Source organism: Convolutriloba macropyga, chromosome 2 (assembly GCF_964194025.1).
Source record: "Convolutriloba macropyga chromosome 2, txConMacr16.3, whole genome shotgun sequence".
NCBI lineage: Eukaryota > Metazoa > Xenacoelomorpha > Acoela > Convolutidae > Convolutriloba > Convolutriloba macropyga.
In genome coordinates, this window is record NC_134469.1 from 41,086,164 (window position 1) to 41,105,916 (window position 19,753).

General features: G+C 38.9%; 2 protein-coding genes across 3 annotated transcripts in view; both read left to right on the forward strand.

Annotated features, from left to right (window-relative positions):
• LOC142358660 (ATP-dependent 6-phosphofructokinase, muscle type-like) overlaps positions 1 to 19,753 on the forward strand; it is a 702,476-nt gene that overhangs the window by 325,536 nt on the left and 357,187 nt on the right. The window lies entirely within an intron of this gene.
• The window catches only part of LOC142334903 (core histone macro-H2A.1-like), an 85,348-nt gene continuing 69,822 nt past the window's right edge, over positions 4,228 to 19,753 (forward strand). The window contains exon 1 of the mRNA XM_075383232.1: positions 4,228 to 4,237. The gene's annotated coding sequence lies outside the window, so the exon portion shown is untranslated. The remainder of the gene's footprint in view (positions 4,238 to 19,753) is intronic.

A 19,753-nucleotide genomic window follows, 5' to 3' on the forward strand; every position in this document is an offset into this window, starting at 1 on the left:
CCTATGTTTTTTTTACTTCGTCGAATAAAATTTTTGTTTACCTCAGTTTGCCGTTTTTTCAAAATTTTCGTGAAATCTTGCTGACTTGTGCAGACTAGTTTTAGCTTTTGCTCATTGTGCTTCAAATGCTTTTAAACAACAGTTGCTCAGCAAAGCAATCTAAAATGCGTGGAGTCATAAAGAACGAAATGAAAAATATAAACAGGATAAACCCATATAGCCCAACTTTAAATGATAGCTACTTGAAGTTTGTTCTTATTAGTCCTAGTTGCCATCTCTAATGCTTATTAGCAATCATACTAGGCCCAGTATTCTCCCAGTAGGTAACAGCCGTATTTTGGTTTTAATTTAAAAAATAATTGTTTCTTTGAATTTCATCAGGAACCCTAAATTCTTGTTGTTAATAAGTGAATTATTTTTTGGCCCTGTCTTTGAATTTCAGTGACGTTTTATTATCTCAATTTTAAACATATTTTGACCATTTTTTCTACAGAAAACTTTTTTAATTTCGAATCTCCAAACTGACTCTTCCTTTCTTCCGGACAGGAGAAGGGCGATGTAAAAATCTTTGCTTAAAAAAATAAAAAAATCTAGTTTTTGTTTAAGTTTTAGTAGCCGTTGTCAGCCTCTCATGGGCTATTATTTAGGTTCATTGATCACTTTTATTCTTTTGCATGAGGCACGATCTTTCATGTTTAACTCGTGACTAACCTCGATCACTATTTCTACTGAATCGATTTTAATTTTTTTGTGCATTAAATTGTGCAATCTATTGATTACGGCCAATTTTAAAAGAGCAAAATCAGAAGAAACGGGATAAACCAATAAAGCCCGGTCATTAAGTTGTAGTGCAACAGGTTATCAAAGTTTGCTAGAGCGATTGCTAGCTGGCATTTGTATTCAACTTAATAGCCGTCAGTTTAGAAGCTGAAATAATTGTTGTTTTGGAATATAACAAACTGAACACCGAATAAGAACACTTTTTGGAAAAAAGTCTGTGAATTTTTACCTCTTCTTTTTTTGCTGTTTCAATCCTCATGTGCGTCAACGCAGGCTATTTTCCAATCATTTACCTGCTATGTTAGACTTTCAAAAATTTGTGAGTACTCCTTTTGTTTTTGGAATTTACATTATTTCCTTTCAATTTTTCACTACTCACTATTTTTTCTTTATTTATTAATCAGTTGTTTAACAAGTATAATTAATTAGCCTCTGTCTTACTTTTTTCAATTTTTTGTTTTGCGATTGATTTGATTGAAGACAATGCAGCACTGAAAGTTTGCTCGAAAATTTGATTGATATCAGTTTTCGGCTGATTGTTTTGAGGCTAGCTTTTGTTAATAAACGACAGTTTTCCTCTAAGTAATTTTTCACTGTTCATTTAAGTTTTACAATAGTTTGCTTTCGTGTTGTCGGACATATCTCCAAGAATCGACAAGTGAGTTTCATTCGTCTTCATTGCTGCGATGCCAAAGCACAACATTGAGTTTTTTTCGAGTCCTAAGTTTTATATTTTGTGAAAAAAATTAACTGTGCTTCTAAAAATATTATCCGCCTGATGTTTTCGCAATGTATTTCTGGGTTGCAGAGTTAATTGCAGTCTTTAAGACCGGTATCATGAATTAATTCATGATAATTTTTAACCAGGTCAGTTCTATAGGCCTATCAGTTTTTGTCTACCCTAAAAATTTTGGCTTTTTTCAGCTATACCAGATGCTGTTAATAGAAAAATTTTCCGGTGTTTTACTGTAAGAATTTTGTCTGAATTTTTATATCTGCGCGGCTCTTTTTGTATGGTTTCTGAACGATGTTATTAAATATTGAACTTGCTTCAATGACATGAGTGCTCAAATTTTTCTCTTTATGACAGGGTTGTAAATATTTACAAATAGTTTAATTAAATCTGGCGAGGTAGAGAGTAATTATTGTAAGATAAACGATTTAATTTTCTCTTGCAGTTAGTATTTTGGTCGGGAAACTCCTATTCTTCGAGTTTCTTCGTGAGTTGAAGTGATGATTTTTGGTCACGCCGAAACAGTAAGTGGAGCAAAAAAGCAAATAGTTTTGTTGCTGTGAAGTTTTTTTCTATCTTACGCTATAGTGAAAACCTAACTTCAACAAAAACTTGTTTTCTAGGTAGTGGGTTTTAATCGCATGCTGTAATTTGACTTTGGTTTTATCCGTTTTTTTCATCGAATTTTTTGCTAAATGGTGTTTCAAATGAGTTCCAGTTCATTTTAATTCTCAGTCTGGTTTTTTGTTTACTACTTAAAATTTTTTGAATTGCATTTCACGACTTAATCCTGCTATGTTTTTCACTCCTTTTATCTTTCTATCACTTTTGTTTTATATCAATCACAACTTTCACTGTTGATTTCGGACTCACATTGCTCACTCTTGAATTGAATCACGCAACGTTTTGAATACAGTTGAGGTTAAAAGAAACGGGATAAACCGATGAAGATGGGTCAATAATTCGTTGCGCATTAGGTTAGCAAATTTCATTAGAGTGAGTGCTAGCTGGAATTATGGCATTGGTATTAAACGTAATGGCAGTCAGAAAATTATTGTCAACTTCTTTTGCTTTTTTCTTTTTTATTCGTAACTTGCGTGAGGGGGTTATTGGCAATTCTTTTCCAGCAATTCGCCGAATTTGCTCAATTTAAAAGCTAAGAGGTAAGAGGTTGTTTTTGTTCAAAGAATATGATCGTGAATAGGAAACTACTAAAATTGCTCAGGTACCCATGCTTTTCCGGCCTTCTTGGAATATCCCCACTTCGTGCACAATTTTTTTTAATTATCTCGGAACTCAAGATTTTTCCATATATTTTGTTTTAGGAGTAATTCAATTGAGTCGTCCATAAAAACAAAAAACACAATTTCGGCAGGAATTTTAAAGCCGGGATGGCAAAAATTTTCGAGCCATAGACTAGTGGAATGGAGTCAAATTGGTATAATGAAAGTCGCCTGCGCTTTCCATCATTTGCGCAATTTCACGCTCATTTGCGCAATTTCACGCTCTGTCATTTACAGATCCATTCCCATCAAATAGTTTGAAACCGTACTGCAAATAGTTTGAAACCGTATAGCTTCATTTAACTGCTTTAAAGGTTAAGGTTATTACAACATAGGATGGTGGGATTAGGATTTGCAAAAATTGCTATTTTTATCCGTATTGCTCCAAGACGAGTACGGTAGCCCTGTAATTTTGCTTAAAAAAACCTTTTCAAAATGACTTCCCATTGAGAGAACTTTGAGCATTTGGAGTTTTGAAAACCGACTTGTGAGCCAATAGGTGGAAATTTTCAAAAAGGTGGGAATATTGCACCCTCTTAGCTGTTATTTTGTTTCTAATCTGTAACTATGACATGCATTAAAAAAATGGGTCCTCCTTTTAGAGAGAATGCGCAATTTTGAGAACAAAATGATGACAAGAACCGCCAAGATATCCTCATTAAGGTGCTTTGCACCACTGTCGTGCCCATTAAAATTGTGCGAAATTATTACTGTTATGTTTGATGCATATTTTCAATGGTACACCAAATCTATGCTCAAGGCTATCGCCGCTCAAAAAACCAGCAGAATTGTTAAAAACTCGCGGGAACAGATCTGTTTAGGTTTGAGATCTGCAAAATTCTAAGTTTAAACAAATTTCCGCACATTTTATGCTGTGAATTTTATTTCTGATCATTTTTTTAAAAAAATATTAATTGTTAGCATGTCACGCCAATTCTTCTGTTGGTTTCGGGTTTGTTTTGGAGCACTTTTGGCAGTCCTAGAGGTGCTTTGTTTGAAGATTTGAAAAACTAGCTACAGAATTTTGACAACTAATTTCATTTGATCGGAAACTGTTTTTGGAAATTCTGACAAATTTGGTCTCCTCGGAAAGTTTTTTTGCTTCCAGTGAAATTAGCCGCAAAAAAGACAAGTTTTTGGTAGCCAACCTATAAGGATGTTTTTAGGAAGTTAATGGTGATTGTAGTAAGAATTTAGTTGGAGCTTTGGGTCACTAGGTTTTTGCTTGATCAATCTGTTTTTGAAGTCCTTTCCTAAATTTACAGATCATCTCTGGAATAGTATTGTTGTGATGCTCTCTTAAATAATTGTATGTGATCGCTAAGTGATATCAAAATTCCGATATCTCGGAAACAATGCTTCTAACTGTTTGTGCTTTGTTTCTAACTGTTCATTTCTTTGTACTTTTCAACTCCAATTATCACGGCCGAGCTTATTAAATCGAAAGTTTTTCCATCCGAAATTGGACTGTACTATCAACATAGCATGACCAGCAAAAATCAATGTTGACCATTATGGAAACCAAAATGATTTGAGCACTTTATTAACATCGGTGTTTAGTAACATTTATTATGCAGTGAAAGGAAACTGAAAGTCAAACTTGAACTACCTGAACATTAAATCAGTTCTGCGACATATGTACATCCATAGAAATTCATTGCTAAATTTCATCGGATTCTATTTGTTTCTATTTCGAATAGGCTTGTTACTATTACAGAATATTCAACAAAACTTCTATATGGTTAACAAACTTGCCATAACGTCAGATTTACGATGCAAAAATGAGGTTATGGAAAACTGTTCATATTCTGTTGACAACATTATCTACAGCTAATCAAAAATGCAATTTTGACATGTATATCTACGTAAGAAGATGCGCAAAAATAGCTGGAAATGTACAAGAAAACAGTTGTAAACTCGACTTTTTTGTCTTATTAGGGTGACATACAGATTGAAGCACAGTGCTTGAGCAGTAAATAACTTGTTTGTATATCTGCCTTTTGTTATTCTTCTTAGTGGTTGCGCAGCGTAACCTCACGTTGGCTTCAAGGAATTAACTTCGATAGTATCAATTTTCACATCTGAAGAACAAAGCTGCTAAGAAGTTCCTACGACGTCCAACGGCCGTTTATCTTACTGGTTTTAACGAAGCTAATCCTTGTTTCATTTTGGTGTTCATTGAACCAATTGAGATCTAGAACACACTATTTCAGCTTACAAAATCGAATCTTCAGGTAAGTTTTTTCATTGTTAAAGATACGGTCTTGAAATTTGCAGGATAATAGCCAAGTCAGAATGTTCCCGATTTACCCAATTTAATTGATTGTCTGAGTTTCTAATGAATAAACTCTGAAGAATTTTTGGTGGATTAACTGTGCTTTTTCAGCAAAGCTAAATGTTTAGTTATAAACAGTTATTGAGTATTAGATGATGCTTTGATAATCTAATGTATAATTGATACAAAGGTTCACAATATAACTTTCTCTTTACGGTGAAAAATTACAATAAGACTAATAAGCACTGGAATAATCTGAAAAATAAACGTGGATGAAGACAAAGTTTTGGCATCTATCAATTGTAACGGCTGCTCTCCTATCAAAGTCAAGGATAACTTTACACCGCCCAGTTCGTTTCAGCGGTTTCAAATCTGTCCGGATATTGTGTTTTTGCAGTTAACTTTTGTGAACTGTATTATCCGCTATGCTGTAGATTACCGTCGCATTACTTGTTGCTCAATTACTCTTGATAACTAATCGCTCAGCTTTGCTGTATGACAAACTTGTTTCTCTCAGAATAACAAAATAATTCAAATTGGAACAATCAATTTTTGTTGAGTTCTTGGTTAATAACTCAAGTTATAAACCGAATTTGGGAATTCCCGTTCCTAAAAATTGTAGCCCTATAACTTGGCTATAGCTATGCAAAGTTTCAAGCTGCTACAGTTAGCAGTTGTAAAACAGGATGTCTTACCATTTGGAAATCTGACAATAATAATATTTTTCTAACTTTAATGTTAGCAAGTCTCTCTATTGGTTTCAATAACACCAATGCCGAACTAGAGTAGGCTTCGTTAAAGCCAGTAAGAGAAACTGACTTTATGCTTTGCACAAAGTTTCTCTTACTTAGGAACTTCGTTCCTCAGAAAGAAAGTTTTGAGAATATCAAAGTTAATTCTCTTTTCACAAGTCAAAGTAAAGTTAAAACTGTAAAATCACTAATATGATCTACAGAAACAAGACACGATAACAAGTAATTTACTGCTCAAGAAAATGTGCTTCAATACGCACTGTATTTCAGTTTAATATATTCAAAATTGCAAATTTCAACTGATTTTTGGTAGTTTTTCAAGCTCCGTTTATGCTGCTAGTCACGTGGATTTACATGTCAAATTCAACTGTTGATTGGTTGTAGATAATAATGTCGACAGAATGTGAACACTTTTCCATAACGTCACTTTTTCAGTGTAAATTTGATGTCATGGGAAATTTGTTAACCATGTAGAAGTTTTGTCGAATATTCTGTATCAATAACAGGTTGATTCGCAATCCAATCGCAAAGAATCTGATGCAATACTGTTAAGTCGTAGTATTGTTTTGCTGGTGGTTGAGGTAGTTCGAGTTTGAGTTATAGTTTGACTTCATGAATGACGATTGTGTACTAATAATAGTTGCTAAATATAAATGTTGAACAAAATGACCAAATCCGTTTGGCTTCGATAGAATGTAGCATTGAATTTCGCTTGTCACACTATTCTAGCTTTAAGGCTTGAAATGACCTTGAAGCGCTATTCAATTTGATTTCTGAGTTGTTAAGCTCAGCCGCAATATCGCCGGCCCTGTTTTCCATCGCGAAAACATCTTTTCCAGGTAGTACTGGGGCGAGCTTCACTACTGGTCTCTTGTACACTCCGTCGTTTGTTCCAACTATAGCTGATCGAATCACACCGTCAGACCCATCGATGGTCTCCGCAACTCGACCTAGATTGTAACATCCACGCTTATCGCTGTCTTCGACCAACCAAACGAGATCGCCTTCTTTAAGGGTTTCGTTCGCCGTAGATCGCCATTTTTGCCGATTATTCAGAGTTGGCAGATATTCTTTCCGAAATCTGTCCCATATGAGATTTGCATAAGCTTGAGTTTGTCGAAAGAGCTTTCGATGATCAACAAATTCTTCTGCGCATAGTAGATAGGGTAAGCAAACGTTCCCGTTGCCAAGCAAGAAGTGATTGGGGGTCAATGCTTCTAAATCATTAACATCTGAACTAACTGGAGTCAAAGGTCTTGCGTTCAATGTCTGCTCAACAATACACATCGTTGTTGAAAGAACGTCCTCGGTGACTGATCTGTTCCCCAACACTGTATACATTGCCTTCTTGCAACTTCTCACCAACCGCTCCCATACTCCTCCAAAGTGGGGGGCTGCGGGTGGATTGAACTTCCATCTGATTCCTCGTTGAATTAGATGTTCTTCGATCCCCTCTTTGTTCCATGCTGCAACGTACTCTGCAAACTCTCTTTCAGCTCCAACAAAGTTTGTCCCGTTGTCGCTGATCATCGTATTCGGTTTGCCTCTTCGAGCAATAAATCTCATTATTGCATTGAGACAACTATCAGTGTCCAACTTAGGTACCACTTCTATATGCACCGCTCTCATAGTTAGACAGGTAAAGAGACAACACCATCGCTTTCCATTTCTTCGCCGAATCTTCACAATGAAAGGGCCAAAGTAGTCAACTCCAACGTTTGTAAAGGCTGTTGAAGCATCTAACCGCTCTTCAGGTAGATCTGCCATTACTGGTGCTATCGTTTGCGCTCTGCCCTTTCTGCAGGTAACGCACTTGTTCTTAATTGATCTTAAGGCGTTTCGTATGCCTAGTATCCACATCTTCTGCTGAACAATGTTTCTTACATGCTCAGTGCCCTCGTGTTGATTGTCCTTGTGCTCGTTTCGCAAGAATAATTCAACCGCGTGATGTTTCCAATGTAGCAAAATTGGATGCTTTGCATTGAAGTCCAATTGGCTCTTGCCTATTCTGTCTTTGGCTCGAATAAGTCCTTCTTCATCTAGGAAGGGTGAGAATTGTAGGATTTTGCTGCCTTTTGGAATTTCCTTTTCAGCTTTGAGAGATTTCATCTCTTCATCAAACTGTTCTTGCTGTAGTAACTTGAAGATTGTTGCTTTTGCTTTTTCTCTTTCTTCAATGTTGACTACGAGTGTTGCAGGTTTGCCTTTTTTCAATGCTCGCTGTACGTATGCCACTGTATTTACTAGTCTGTTGAAGTTACTGAATCGTTCCCACTGGATAACAGCTTTCTTCTCTTCAGCCTGTATCATGAAGACTGACGAGGGTATATTCTCTTCATCTGAGGCAAATATGAGGTTCACCTGCTGTGGCCATTCGCTTTCTGGTCGCTTCAACCAGGCCGGCCCAGCGAGCCACTCACTTCTCTTGAGTTCTTCAATGTTGATTGCTCTGGTGCAAATGTCCGCTGGGTTGTTGATACCGCTCACATGTTTCCACTTTGAAACATCATTTGTATCTAGTATCTCAGCTACTCGATTGGCCACAAACACTTGTTGTTTGCGATGGGAACTGTGTATCCACTGCAATACCGTAGTTGAGTCTGACCAAAAACTGCAACTATTTATCCTCATTTCATGTTCCTTGACTATCTGTTCTTTCAACCTCACTGCCATGACTGCCGCTTGCAATTCCAATCGCGGTATTGAAAGATGCCTCATCGGTGCTACTCTGCATTTTCCAATGACAAATGCTAAGTCAGCTGAGTATTCTTTTGGTTGTGAGCGTAGATAAGCCACTGCACACATCGTGTCTTCAAATGCGTCAGCAAACACATGAAGTTCGGCTTTATCCCTCTCTCTGTTGAGGTATCTTCTATCGATGCTGGTTTCAGCCACTATTGGAAGTTGTTCTTTCCATCTCAGGAATTCTTCTTCTTCACTAGGCTCCACTTCGTTGTCCCAATGTTGTCCATTCTTAGTCCAGATGCCTTTCAGAAGTCGTCTCATATGAACACTGAACGGAGCAAACAATCCGATCGGGTCGAATACTGAAGATACCAGTGACAGAATCTTCCCCTGGGTTATAGGTGCTTCAACTTCTTTGTTTGTACCTCTGCATACTTGAAGACTGTCATCAGTAACGGTCCATTGTAGTCCTAGCACTGAGGATCCCTCCGTATTGGTTTCCACTTCGACTTGCTTTGTGTTGCTGATTGACTTCAAGTCTTCTGGGATTGCTTTGGTAACTGCATCGTTGTTGATTATCCACTTCTTCAGTTCAAATCCATGTTGTGAGAGAAGAGGTTGTAGTTGGTTGAAAACTTCATTTGCTTCTTCCGGGGTTTCTACTGATTTGATGAAATCGTCCATGTAGAAGTTGTTTTGTATTGCCTTTGCTGCAATCGGATACTCTTTTTCGTTGTCCAGTCCCACTCGCTTGAGAGCATAGTTCGCGCAAATTCGAGAACTCTTAGCTCCAAATACGTGACGCTGATATTCGTATATCTGAACAGAATCGTTAGTTCTTGAACGCCATAAAAACCTCAAGCAACTTCTATCCTGTTCGGGAACTTGCACTTGTAGAAACATCGATTCGATGTCGGCTGTTAGGGCTATTGGTCCTTCACGGAATCTGAATATTGTTCCAATCAACCCATGTAGCAGATCAGGTCCTGCTAGTAGCTTATCATTAAGGCATACTTCTTTGTACTTTGAGGCAGCATTGCAAACACGTCTTACTTTGCCAGGCTTGTTCAGGTTTAGCACTGGATGGTGTGGCAAATACCATTCTTTCCCGAAGGTGCCTTTCACTTCGGACTCGTCCAATATCTTTACGAATCCTTTTTCTACATCTGTATCTATTGACTGTCGATACAAACTCTTCAAGTTTGGGTCCCTTTGGAATCTTCGCTCCAGTGAGTAAAGCTGACCCAAGGCTGAGCTGTAGTTGTTCGGTAGGTTTGGCTCTGGTTCACTCCACAGCATTCCCACTTCGTACCGCTCACCTGTGAACTTTGTCGTACTCTCTAGCATCTTCTGTGCCTGCAGTTCCTTCTTTGACTGACTGACGACGTTGATTTTGGAAGCATAGGTTTCTATGTCCCACCAGGTTTGAATATTCTCTGCCACTTTCACATCTTCAGTGAAGGCGAAATGACGAACATTTTGTCTTCTTTTGAACGTCATGGGTCTACTGACTACCCATCCTAGCTCTGTTAGAACGGCGAAAGGTTCACTTCGTGTTCCTATCTTGTAGTCCAATGGTCGTTGTAGCTCATAAGCATCTTGACCAAGGATGATGCCAACTTCCATCAAAATGAAACTTTTGTTGGGTAAAACACTCAAGTGGTTGAAGCTTTGCTTCAGCTTGTTGTAGTTGTAGTTTATGTTTCCCAAGGTTATTGACGGGTGCGCAAACGCTTCGATTGAATGCACCTTTGAATGTAGTCCCTTTATTTTGAGAGGAACCTTTTCTGTCTTCAGGTCCTTTGTTCCATGTATGCCAGCTATGTTGAGCATCACATCGGTGCCTTGGGCTCGTAACCTCTCTTGCACACTTTGATTGATGAATGAAACCGTTGATCCACTATCGAGGAAAGCATATGTGTTCAGCCTGTTGCCACCGCTCTGTATTGAGACAGGAACTATCTGAAGAAAGCTAGTAACTTCGTTACTCTGGTTGACTGTTGCTGCGCTTACTTTGACTGCATGATTGCCCTCGTCCATTTGGTTTTCTGAGTGTAGCAATCGGTTGTGCTTCTTGATGCATCCATTGATGCCGCACGCATTGACTTTACAATCTTTGATTGCATGCCCTTTGCCTAGACATCCGTAACATAAGCGTTGCTTTCTCACTGCTGCGTAACGATCATTCACACTCATGTTCCTGAATAGTGGACAGTTCCATATTTTATGAGTGCCATCAGCTAGCGGACAGTGATCACTTTGCGTTTGCTTCGTTTCTTTCACGTTGGAACTTGCACTGAAGTTCGATGTTTACGAGAACCGTTTGTCTCTATTTGTGCTTCTTCGGTCTTCTTCTCTTCGCTCTCCCTTGAAAGCTGAAAACCCTTCGTGCACGAATGCTATCCTTGATAGCCATTTTTCAAACATAATCAGATCAGGCCAATCTTTATCTTTATCATCAACATAGAACCACCACTTCTCTTTGAGAACTTGGGGTAGTTTATCTACTGCCATATACAATGTCGAGCTTGATTGCAGATCACCAATCTGCTTGTACTCTTTGAGCACATTCACAAAGTTCGAAACAATAACTGAGAAACTGATCAGACCTGTTGAGTTGTGTGGTTTCACCTGACTTGCTTTGCGAAGACTCTCCAGTTGTGCATCAATGATCACATGAGGCCTTCCAAATTTCTTCTCCAGAATGCTCCATGCAGCACCATAGAACTGTCCAGAATAGCCCATTCCAGAGATTGCTGACCTTGCCTTGCCTGTCAGCAGAGTCTTCAGATGGCTCATCTTCTCTGAGTCTGGTATTGGTCGTTGATCCACTGTAGCAATGAACATACTAGACCACTCTGGCCATTCGAGAGGGTTTCCGTCGAAGTTGTTCAACTTCAGCTTTGGTAGGCTACTACTACCTGAGTAGCCAGTGTTGTATCGTAAAAGACCAGCTCTGGGGGAAACGTCTCGGTCTTCAACACTTGAGGATCGGTCTCGTGAACTGCGATATCGTGAGAAGTGACTATGCCTGTTCACTTCAAGGGTTACTTCGAAGCAAGCTGTTGATCGTTCTGGGGTTAGAAGGTTGTCGATCCTGCTGGCCCAGTCTGAGACATCTCTCTCTTTTGGGGTCCAGTTGAAGGGTGATTTGTCTCGAGCACCAGTTGATTGGGAACGAGCATCATCGTTCTCTAATGCTGTTCTCTTCACTTTGCGCTCTAGCTCACGCTCTTCCTCCAGCAGTTGATGCTTGGCTTCCAGTTCCTTCATTTGCATTTCCAGCTCTAGCCTCCTCCGCTCAAACCGTGCTTGTTCGAGTCGCATCTCGGTTTCGAAACCGATATCGATTTTCTTCATCCTTTCCTCTCGCCTTTGCTTTGCTGAAGATGTTTCCGAAACATTCTCCGTCTCTTGGCCACTTGCTGTTGCTCCATTTTGCACTGTTTGAGCAACTGGGCTGTCCTTTGGGTAGTTGTTGTGGCTCTCGCTGTCATTGACAGCTTGGGTTGCGTTGTTTTACTCTGCATTCATTTCTGGTTGCGTGCCTTTGCTTATATATGAAAGCCAATGATAGTCCAAACTTGCTTTGCACTTCCTTGCTTCTTTCAGATGTTCTTCAACGAAATTTGCTTGGTAGGGCACAAGCTTGTTTCGACGCTGCAGTTGCTTGGGTATTTCTTCCTCTAGGAGGTGGACAGTCTGTTGATAGAGGACCTTTAATTTGTTGGGTCGATCTGAATCTTCATTTATTTTGTAGCCAAGACTTTTAGTGTTGACTTCTTCCACTAAGTTTCGGAATCTCTTGTCGTACCTGTGAGCTGTTGATTGAAGCTCCTCTCTGCTGGTTGTACTCGAATTGTCTGGATGCTGTTTGCTTTGCTTGTTCCGTTTAAAAGAGGTCAATTCTTCAACGTGTTTTGTGAATTGCACTCTTCTGTTCGCCTCACTAGCCTGTTGCTGTTGATTTGTTTGATTCTCTTTTGGGGTTGCCTTCGGCAATCTCTTCATCAGGTTGGACAGCAGTTTGCCTTCCACTGTCCGGGTCGGCGGACCAAATGTAACGGCTGCTCTCCTATCAAAGTCAAGGAAAACTTTACACCGCCCAGTTCGTTTCAGCGGTTTCAAATCTGTCCGGATATTGTGTTTTTGCAGTTAACTTTTGTGAACTGTATTATCCGCTATGCTGTAGATTACCGTCGCATTACTTGTTGCTCAATTACTCCTGATAACTAATCGCTCAGCTTTGCTGAATGACAAACTTGTTTCTCTCAGAATAACAAAATAATTCAAATTGGAACAATCAATTTTTGTTGAGTTCTTGGTTAATAACTCAAGTTATAAACCGAATTTGGGAATTCCCGTTCCTAAAAATTGTAGCCCTATAACTTGGCTATAACTATGCAGAGTTTCAAGCTGCTACAGTTAGCAGTTGTAAAACAGGATGTCTTACCATTTGGAAATCTGACAATAATAATATTTTTCTAACTTTAATGTTAGCAAGTCTCTCTATTGGTTTCAATAACACCAATGCCGAACTAGAGTAGGCTTCGTTAAAGCCAGTAAGAGAAACTGACTTTATGCTTTGCACAAAGTTTCTCTTACTTAGGAACTTCGTTCCTCAGAAAGAAAGTTTTGAGAATATCAAAGTTAATTCTCTTTTCACAAGTCAAAGTAAAGTTAAAACTGTAAAATCACTAATATGATCTACAGAAACAAGACACGATAACAAGTAATTTACTGCTCAAGAAAATGTGCTTCAATACGCACTGTATTTCAGTTTAATATATTCAAAATTGCAAATTTCAACTGATTTTTGGTAGTTTTTCAAGCTCCGTTTATGCTGCTAGTCACGTGGATTTACATGTCAAATTCAACTGTTGATTGGTTGTAGATAATAATGTCGACAGAATGTGAACACTTTTCCATAACGTCACTTTTTTGACTGCGCTTACTTTGACTGCATGATTGCCCTCGTCCATTTGGTTTTCTGAGTGTAGCAATCGGTTGTGCTTCTTGATGCATCCATTGATGCCGCACGCATTGACTTTACAATCTTTGATTGCATGCCCTTTGCCTAGACATCCGTAACATAAGCGTTGCTTTCTCACTGCTGCGTAACGATCATTCACACTCATGTTCCTGAATAGTGGACAGTTCCATATTTTATGAGTGCCATCAGCTAGCGGACAGTGATCACTTTGCGTTTGCTTCGTTTCTTTCACGTTGGAACTTGCACTGAAGTTCGATGTTTACGAGAACCGTTTGTCTCTATTTGTGCTTCTTCGGTCTTCTTCTCTTCGCTCTCCCTTGAAAGCTGAAAACCCTTCGTGCACGAATGCTATCCTTGATAGCCATTTTTCAAACATAATCAGATCAGGCCAATCTTTATCTTTATCATCAACATAGAACCACCACTTCTCTTTGAGAACTTGGGGTAGTTTATCTACTGCCATATACAATGTCGAGCTTGATTGCAGATCACCAATCTGCTTGTACTCTTTGAGCACATTCACAAAGTTCGAAACAATAACTGAGAAACTGATCAGACCTGTTGAGTTGTGTGGTTTCACCTGACTTGCTTTGCGAAGACTCTCCAGTTGTGCATCAATGATCACATGAGGCCTTCCAAATTTCTTCTCCAGAATGCTCCATGCAGCACCATAGAACTGTCCAGAATAGCCCATTCCAGAGATTGCTGACCTTGCCTTGCCTGTCAGCAGAGTCTTCAGATGGCTCATCTTCTCTGAGTCTGGTATTGGTCGTTGATCCACTGTAGCAATGAACATACTAGACCACTCTGGCCATTCGAGAGGGTTTCCGTCGAAGTTGTTCAACTTCAGCTTTGGTAGGCTACTACTACCTGAGTAGCCAGTGTTGTATCGTAAAAGACCAGCTCTGGGGGAAACGTCTCGGTCTTCAACACTTGAGGATCGGTCTCGTGAACTGCGATATCGTGAGAAGTGACTATGCCTGTTCACTTCAAGGGTTACTTCGAAGCAAGCTGTTGATCGTTCTGGGGTTAGAAGGTTGTCGATCCTGCTGGCCCAGTCTGAGACATCTCTCTCTTTTGGGGTCCAGTTGAAGGGTGATTTGTCTCGAGCACCAGTTGATTGGGAACGAGCATCATCGTTCTCTAATGCTGTTCTCTTCACTTTGCGCTCTAGCTCACGCTCTTCCTCCAGCAGTTGATGCTTGGCTTCCAGTTCCTTCATTTGCATTTCCAGCTCTAGCCTCCTCCGCTCAAACCGTGCTTGTTCGAGTCGCATCTCGGTTTCGAAACCGATATCGATTTTCTTCATCCTTTCCTCTCGCCTTTGCTTTGCTGAAGATGTTTCCGAAACATTCTCCGTCTCTTGGCCACTTGCTGTTGCTCCATTTTGCACTGTTTGAGCAACTGGGCTGTCCTTTGGGTAGTTGTTGTGGCTCTCGCTGTCATTCACAGCTTGGGTTGCGTTGTTTTACTCTGCATTCATTTCTGGTTGCGTGCCTTTGCTTATATATGAAAGCCAATGATAGTCCAAACTTGCTTTGCACTTCCTTGCTTCTTTCAGATGTTCTTCAACGAAATTTGCTTGGTAGGGCACAAGCTTGTTTCGACGCTGCAGTTGCTTGGGTATTTCTTCCTCTAGGAGGTGGACAGTCTGTTGATAGAGGACCTTTAATTTGTTGGGTCGATCTGAATCTTCATTTATTTTGTAGCCAAGACTTTTAGTGTTGACTTCTTCCACTAAGTTTCGGAATCTCTTGTCGTACCTGTGAGCTGTTGATTGAAGCTCCTCTCTGCTGGTTGTACTCGAATTGTCTGGATGCTGTTTGCTTTGCTTGTTCCGTTTAAAAGAGGTCAATTCTTCAACGTGTTTTGTGAATTGCACTCTTCTGTTCGCCTCACTAGCCTGTTGCTGTTGATTTGTTTGATTCTCTTTTGGGGTTGCCTTCGGCAATCTCTTCATCAGGTTGGACAGCAGTTTGCCTTCCACTGTCCGGGTCGGCGGACCAAATGTAACGGCTGCTCTCCTATCAAAGTCAAGGAAAACTTTACACCGCCCAGTTCGTTTCAGCGGTTTCAAATCTGTCCGGATATTGTGTTTTTGCAGTTAACTTTTGTGAACTGTATTATCCGCTATGCTGTAGATTACCGTCGCATTACTTGTTGCTCAATTACTCCTGATAACTAATCGCTCAGCTTTGCTGAATGACAAACTTGTTTCTCTCAGAATAACAAAATAATTCAAATTGGAACAATCAATTTTTGTTGAGTTCTTGGTTAATAATTCAAGTTATAAACCGAATTTAGGAACTCCCGTTCCTACCAATTGTAGCCCTATAACTTGGCTATAACTATGCAGAGTTTCAAGCTGCTACAGTTAGCAGTTGTAAAACAGGATGTCTTACCATTTGGAAATCTGACAATAATAATATTTTTCTAACTTTAATGTTAGCAAGTCTCTCTATTGGTTTCAATAACACCAATGCCGAACTAGAGTAGGCTTCGTTAAAGCCAGTAAGAGAAACTGACTTTATGCTTTGCACAAAGTTTCTCTTACTTAGGAACTTCGTTCCTCAGAAAGAAAGTTTTGAGAATATCAAAGTTAATTTTCTTTTCACAAGTCAAAGTAAAGTTAAAACTGTACAATCACTAATATGATCTACAGAAACAAGACACGATAACAAGTAGTTTACCGCTCAAGAAAATGTGCTTCAATACGCACTGTATGTCAGTTTAGTATATTCAAAATTGCAAATTTCAACTGATTTTTGGTAGTTTTTCAAGCTCCTTTTATGCTGCTAGTCACGTGGATTTACATGTCAAATTCAACTGTTGATTGGTTGTAGATAATAATGTCGACAGAATCTGAACACTTTTCCATGACGTCACTTTTTCAGTGTAAATTTGATGTCATGGGAAATTTGTTAACCATGTAGAAGTTTTGTCAAATATTCTGTATCAATAACAGGTTTATTCGCAATCCAATCGCAAAGAATCTGATGCAATACTGTTAAGTCGTAGTATTGTTTTGCTGGTGGTTGAGGTAGTTCAAGTTTGAGTTATAGTTGGACTTCATGAATGACGATTGTGTACTAATAATAGTTGCTAAATATAAATGTTGAACAAAATGACCAAATCCGTTTGGCTTCGATAGAATGTAGCATTGAATTTCGCTTGTCACACTATTCTAGCTTTAAGGCTTGAAATGACCTTGAAGCGCTATTCAATTTGATTTCTGAGTTGTTAAGCTCAGCCGCAATATCAATTGTTTTCCAATAGTTTGATTGTATTATCTTTGTCTGAACCACGGGATCCGGAGAAGGAGCCACAAAGCTCAAATCATTTTCCTAATTTTAAGAAGTCTGATAAACACTATAGATGATATTGTTTTTACAGCTAACCAAACTAACCTATGTTTTGTATTGTTTCAGTTAATCATATAAGTGTTTATGCAACACAATTTGACGCCGGCATTTTTCTTATCCAAGAGAAGCGTTGTTCAATTTTCACATTCATTTTCTTCAGCAACTTTTCTGAATTCATTTTTTGGTGATTTGGAATCAATGGATGGATTTGTTGAAATTTAGAAAATTTAATGTACTTCACAGTAATATTCCCTTTTCTGAAATCTTTACGATAGAAAACGGAAGCTTTCCGTATCTCAACGCAAATCGTAGAGCTTCTTCTAGAAATAGAAACGAAATTTTTCTCTGTTCCGAGTTCTTATCAAAATCTCTTCAAAAATTGATTGTTTTTGTTTTAATTCGTTTAGTATCCTGAACGGAACAAAATGTTCAACAAAAAAACTGAACGATTAGTTTTTGAAACTATTAAGTATTGAAGATCTGCAACGGTAGCGATTAATTGACAGCATAGTGGATAAAAGAGCTCATAAAATTCAGTTCAAGAATGTAAATTCCTTACAGATTTGAAGCCACTCAAACAATCTGGGAGGTTTAAAACTGTCCTTGTTTTTGGTACGAGAGCAGCCGTTAAATTTGGTCCGCCGACGTGAACAGTGGAAGCTGAAATACTCTGCTGTCCAAACTGATGAAAGGAGTGCCAATTGCTTCCACTAACGGAAATGTTACGAATCATTAGAGGAACGCCATCAAGGTGGAGCGGATAAATAATTTCAACCAAAATGCAATTCTTGCTTGAAACGATCAAGCAACGACCAGTGCGAGCTATCACGACCTACAAGACAAGAAGTTTGGCTTGGCTTCAAAGTAATTAATAAAACAAAACTACCCGACAAACTAAATGTTCACTGTCAACAGGACTAAATGTTCAATTCCAAAAGCACGGAATCCCTAAAACGGTACAGGATGGAAAAAAGCTAGCAAGCTAACCATTTAACTCTTTTGAAGATAAACTGAAGGACGCGAGGAAGTGCAAAGCTGATTTGGTCACTGATTGGTTTGGATATATATATATATATATATATATTTATATATATATGTATACATATATATATATATATATATATATATATATATATATATATATATATATATATATATATGCAAAGGCACGCAACCTGATATGAATGCAGTGCAAATGCGATCAAACAAGGTTCAAGGTTGTATATCACCCAGCGGACAATTCAGTAGTTCAAACAATAGAAAACGGAGCAACAACGAGCGGGCTGGATACTGAAATTGTTTTGGAGACATTTTCAGCGTGAATGGAGTGTAAAGACCTGATGGGGGAATCGGAGATCGAAATTAAAACGAGATTCAACAAACAAAAAATTATTCAACGAAATGCAATCACGTTCAGTTTTATATATCTCAGAAGATGAGCCACCGGCAGACCTCCTACCTAACGAGAAGGGTTGATAATATCAAAGATGATAACACTATGGTAAAGATAAAGATGAAGACGGGGGAGATCTGACAATGTTTGAAAAATGGCTATCGGTCCATGTTTGAAGTGTAAAAATGTTTAAACACTGACAACGCGAAGATTGGCTTTGTTTGATAAATAGCAATGTAGAATGGCATCCGCGCATGATTTTTTTTAACTTTCAAAGGGGAGCGAAGCGAAGAAGACCGGAGAAGAAAAATTAAAGACAAATAGTTCACGGAGTTATCGAATTTTAGTCTGGGTTCAAGCAAGAAGGAACTGGAAAAAATGCACAACGATCACTGTCCGCTAACATTTGGAGCTCACCATTACTCAAGAACATGAGTGCAAATGATTGGTACCGAGCAGTGAGGAAGCATCGCTTATGGTACAGATGTCTGTTGAAAAAAGACTTGCAAGGAAGGATTATATTGTCAACGCATGTGGTATAGATGGATAAATCAAGAAGACAGCCGATTGCTAATTTGGTAAAGCAAATGGGCGAGGGCAATAACGCCGTAAGTGCATCAGCAACCATTCAGATTATCAAAGTAGGTGCTTTCTTGAGATAGTTCTTGTCCCAATACAGAGCGGTGGTAATAGGTTGATTATACATATATTTCCTTGATAGTGCACAAACAGTTTAATTCAGCAACCAAATGTACAAAAATATTTACAAGCCCAAGGCACAAATTTTACGCTCAACACAGCTGGCACATACAGAGCAAAGTATCTAAAGACAGAAAAGTTTCATCTCAAAATAAAGAGGCTTATTTTAAAGGTGTATTCTATCGAGGCGCTTGCACATGCGTTGCACATCTTTTGGTTATTACATATTACGACTACAGCAAGCTGAAGCAAAGCTTCGACGTCTTTATTGTTCTCCTAAGCAAAGCCTTCGATTTGACGCAAAATGGTATTATCCTCGGTTACGATAATTTTGTGCTACAATGCCTATTGTACTGCAGGACTGGAACAAAAAGAGAACCTTTTAATGTTCTCAAAGAACTGTGAAGGTTAGTCACGGCACCCATGTCCGCAAATGACGACTAAATAATTGTCATTTTGACCTCACAGAACAAAAATAGTCAGTTAGTCAAAGAAGGAACTATAGGCCCATAAGGTGCTAGAGAGTGCGACAAAGTTTACAGGCAAGCGATAAGGTGTAGAAATGCTTAGGAGTGACCCGGAGTCAAACTTGTCGAAAAACTACAGCTCAGACTTGGCTCAGATTCACGCACTGTGCCAAAATTTTCAAAGCGAACCAGACCCGAGCATTTTATAAAAAATCACTTGATACAGAATTTGTTAGGAGATTCGTAAAGGTCCGAGATGCATTCGGAGTGAAAGGCTGCTTCGGGAAAAAAATTGTTTTTGCCACAAGTACCAAAAATCCCGAACAGACCT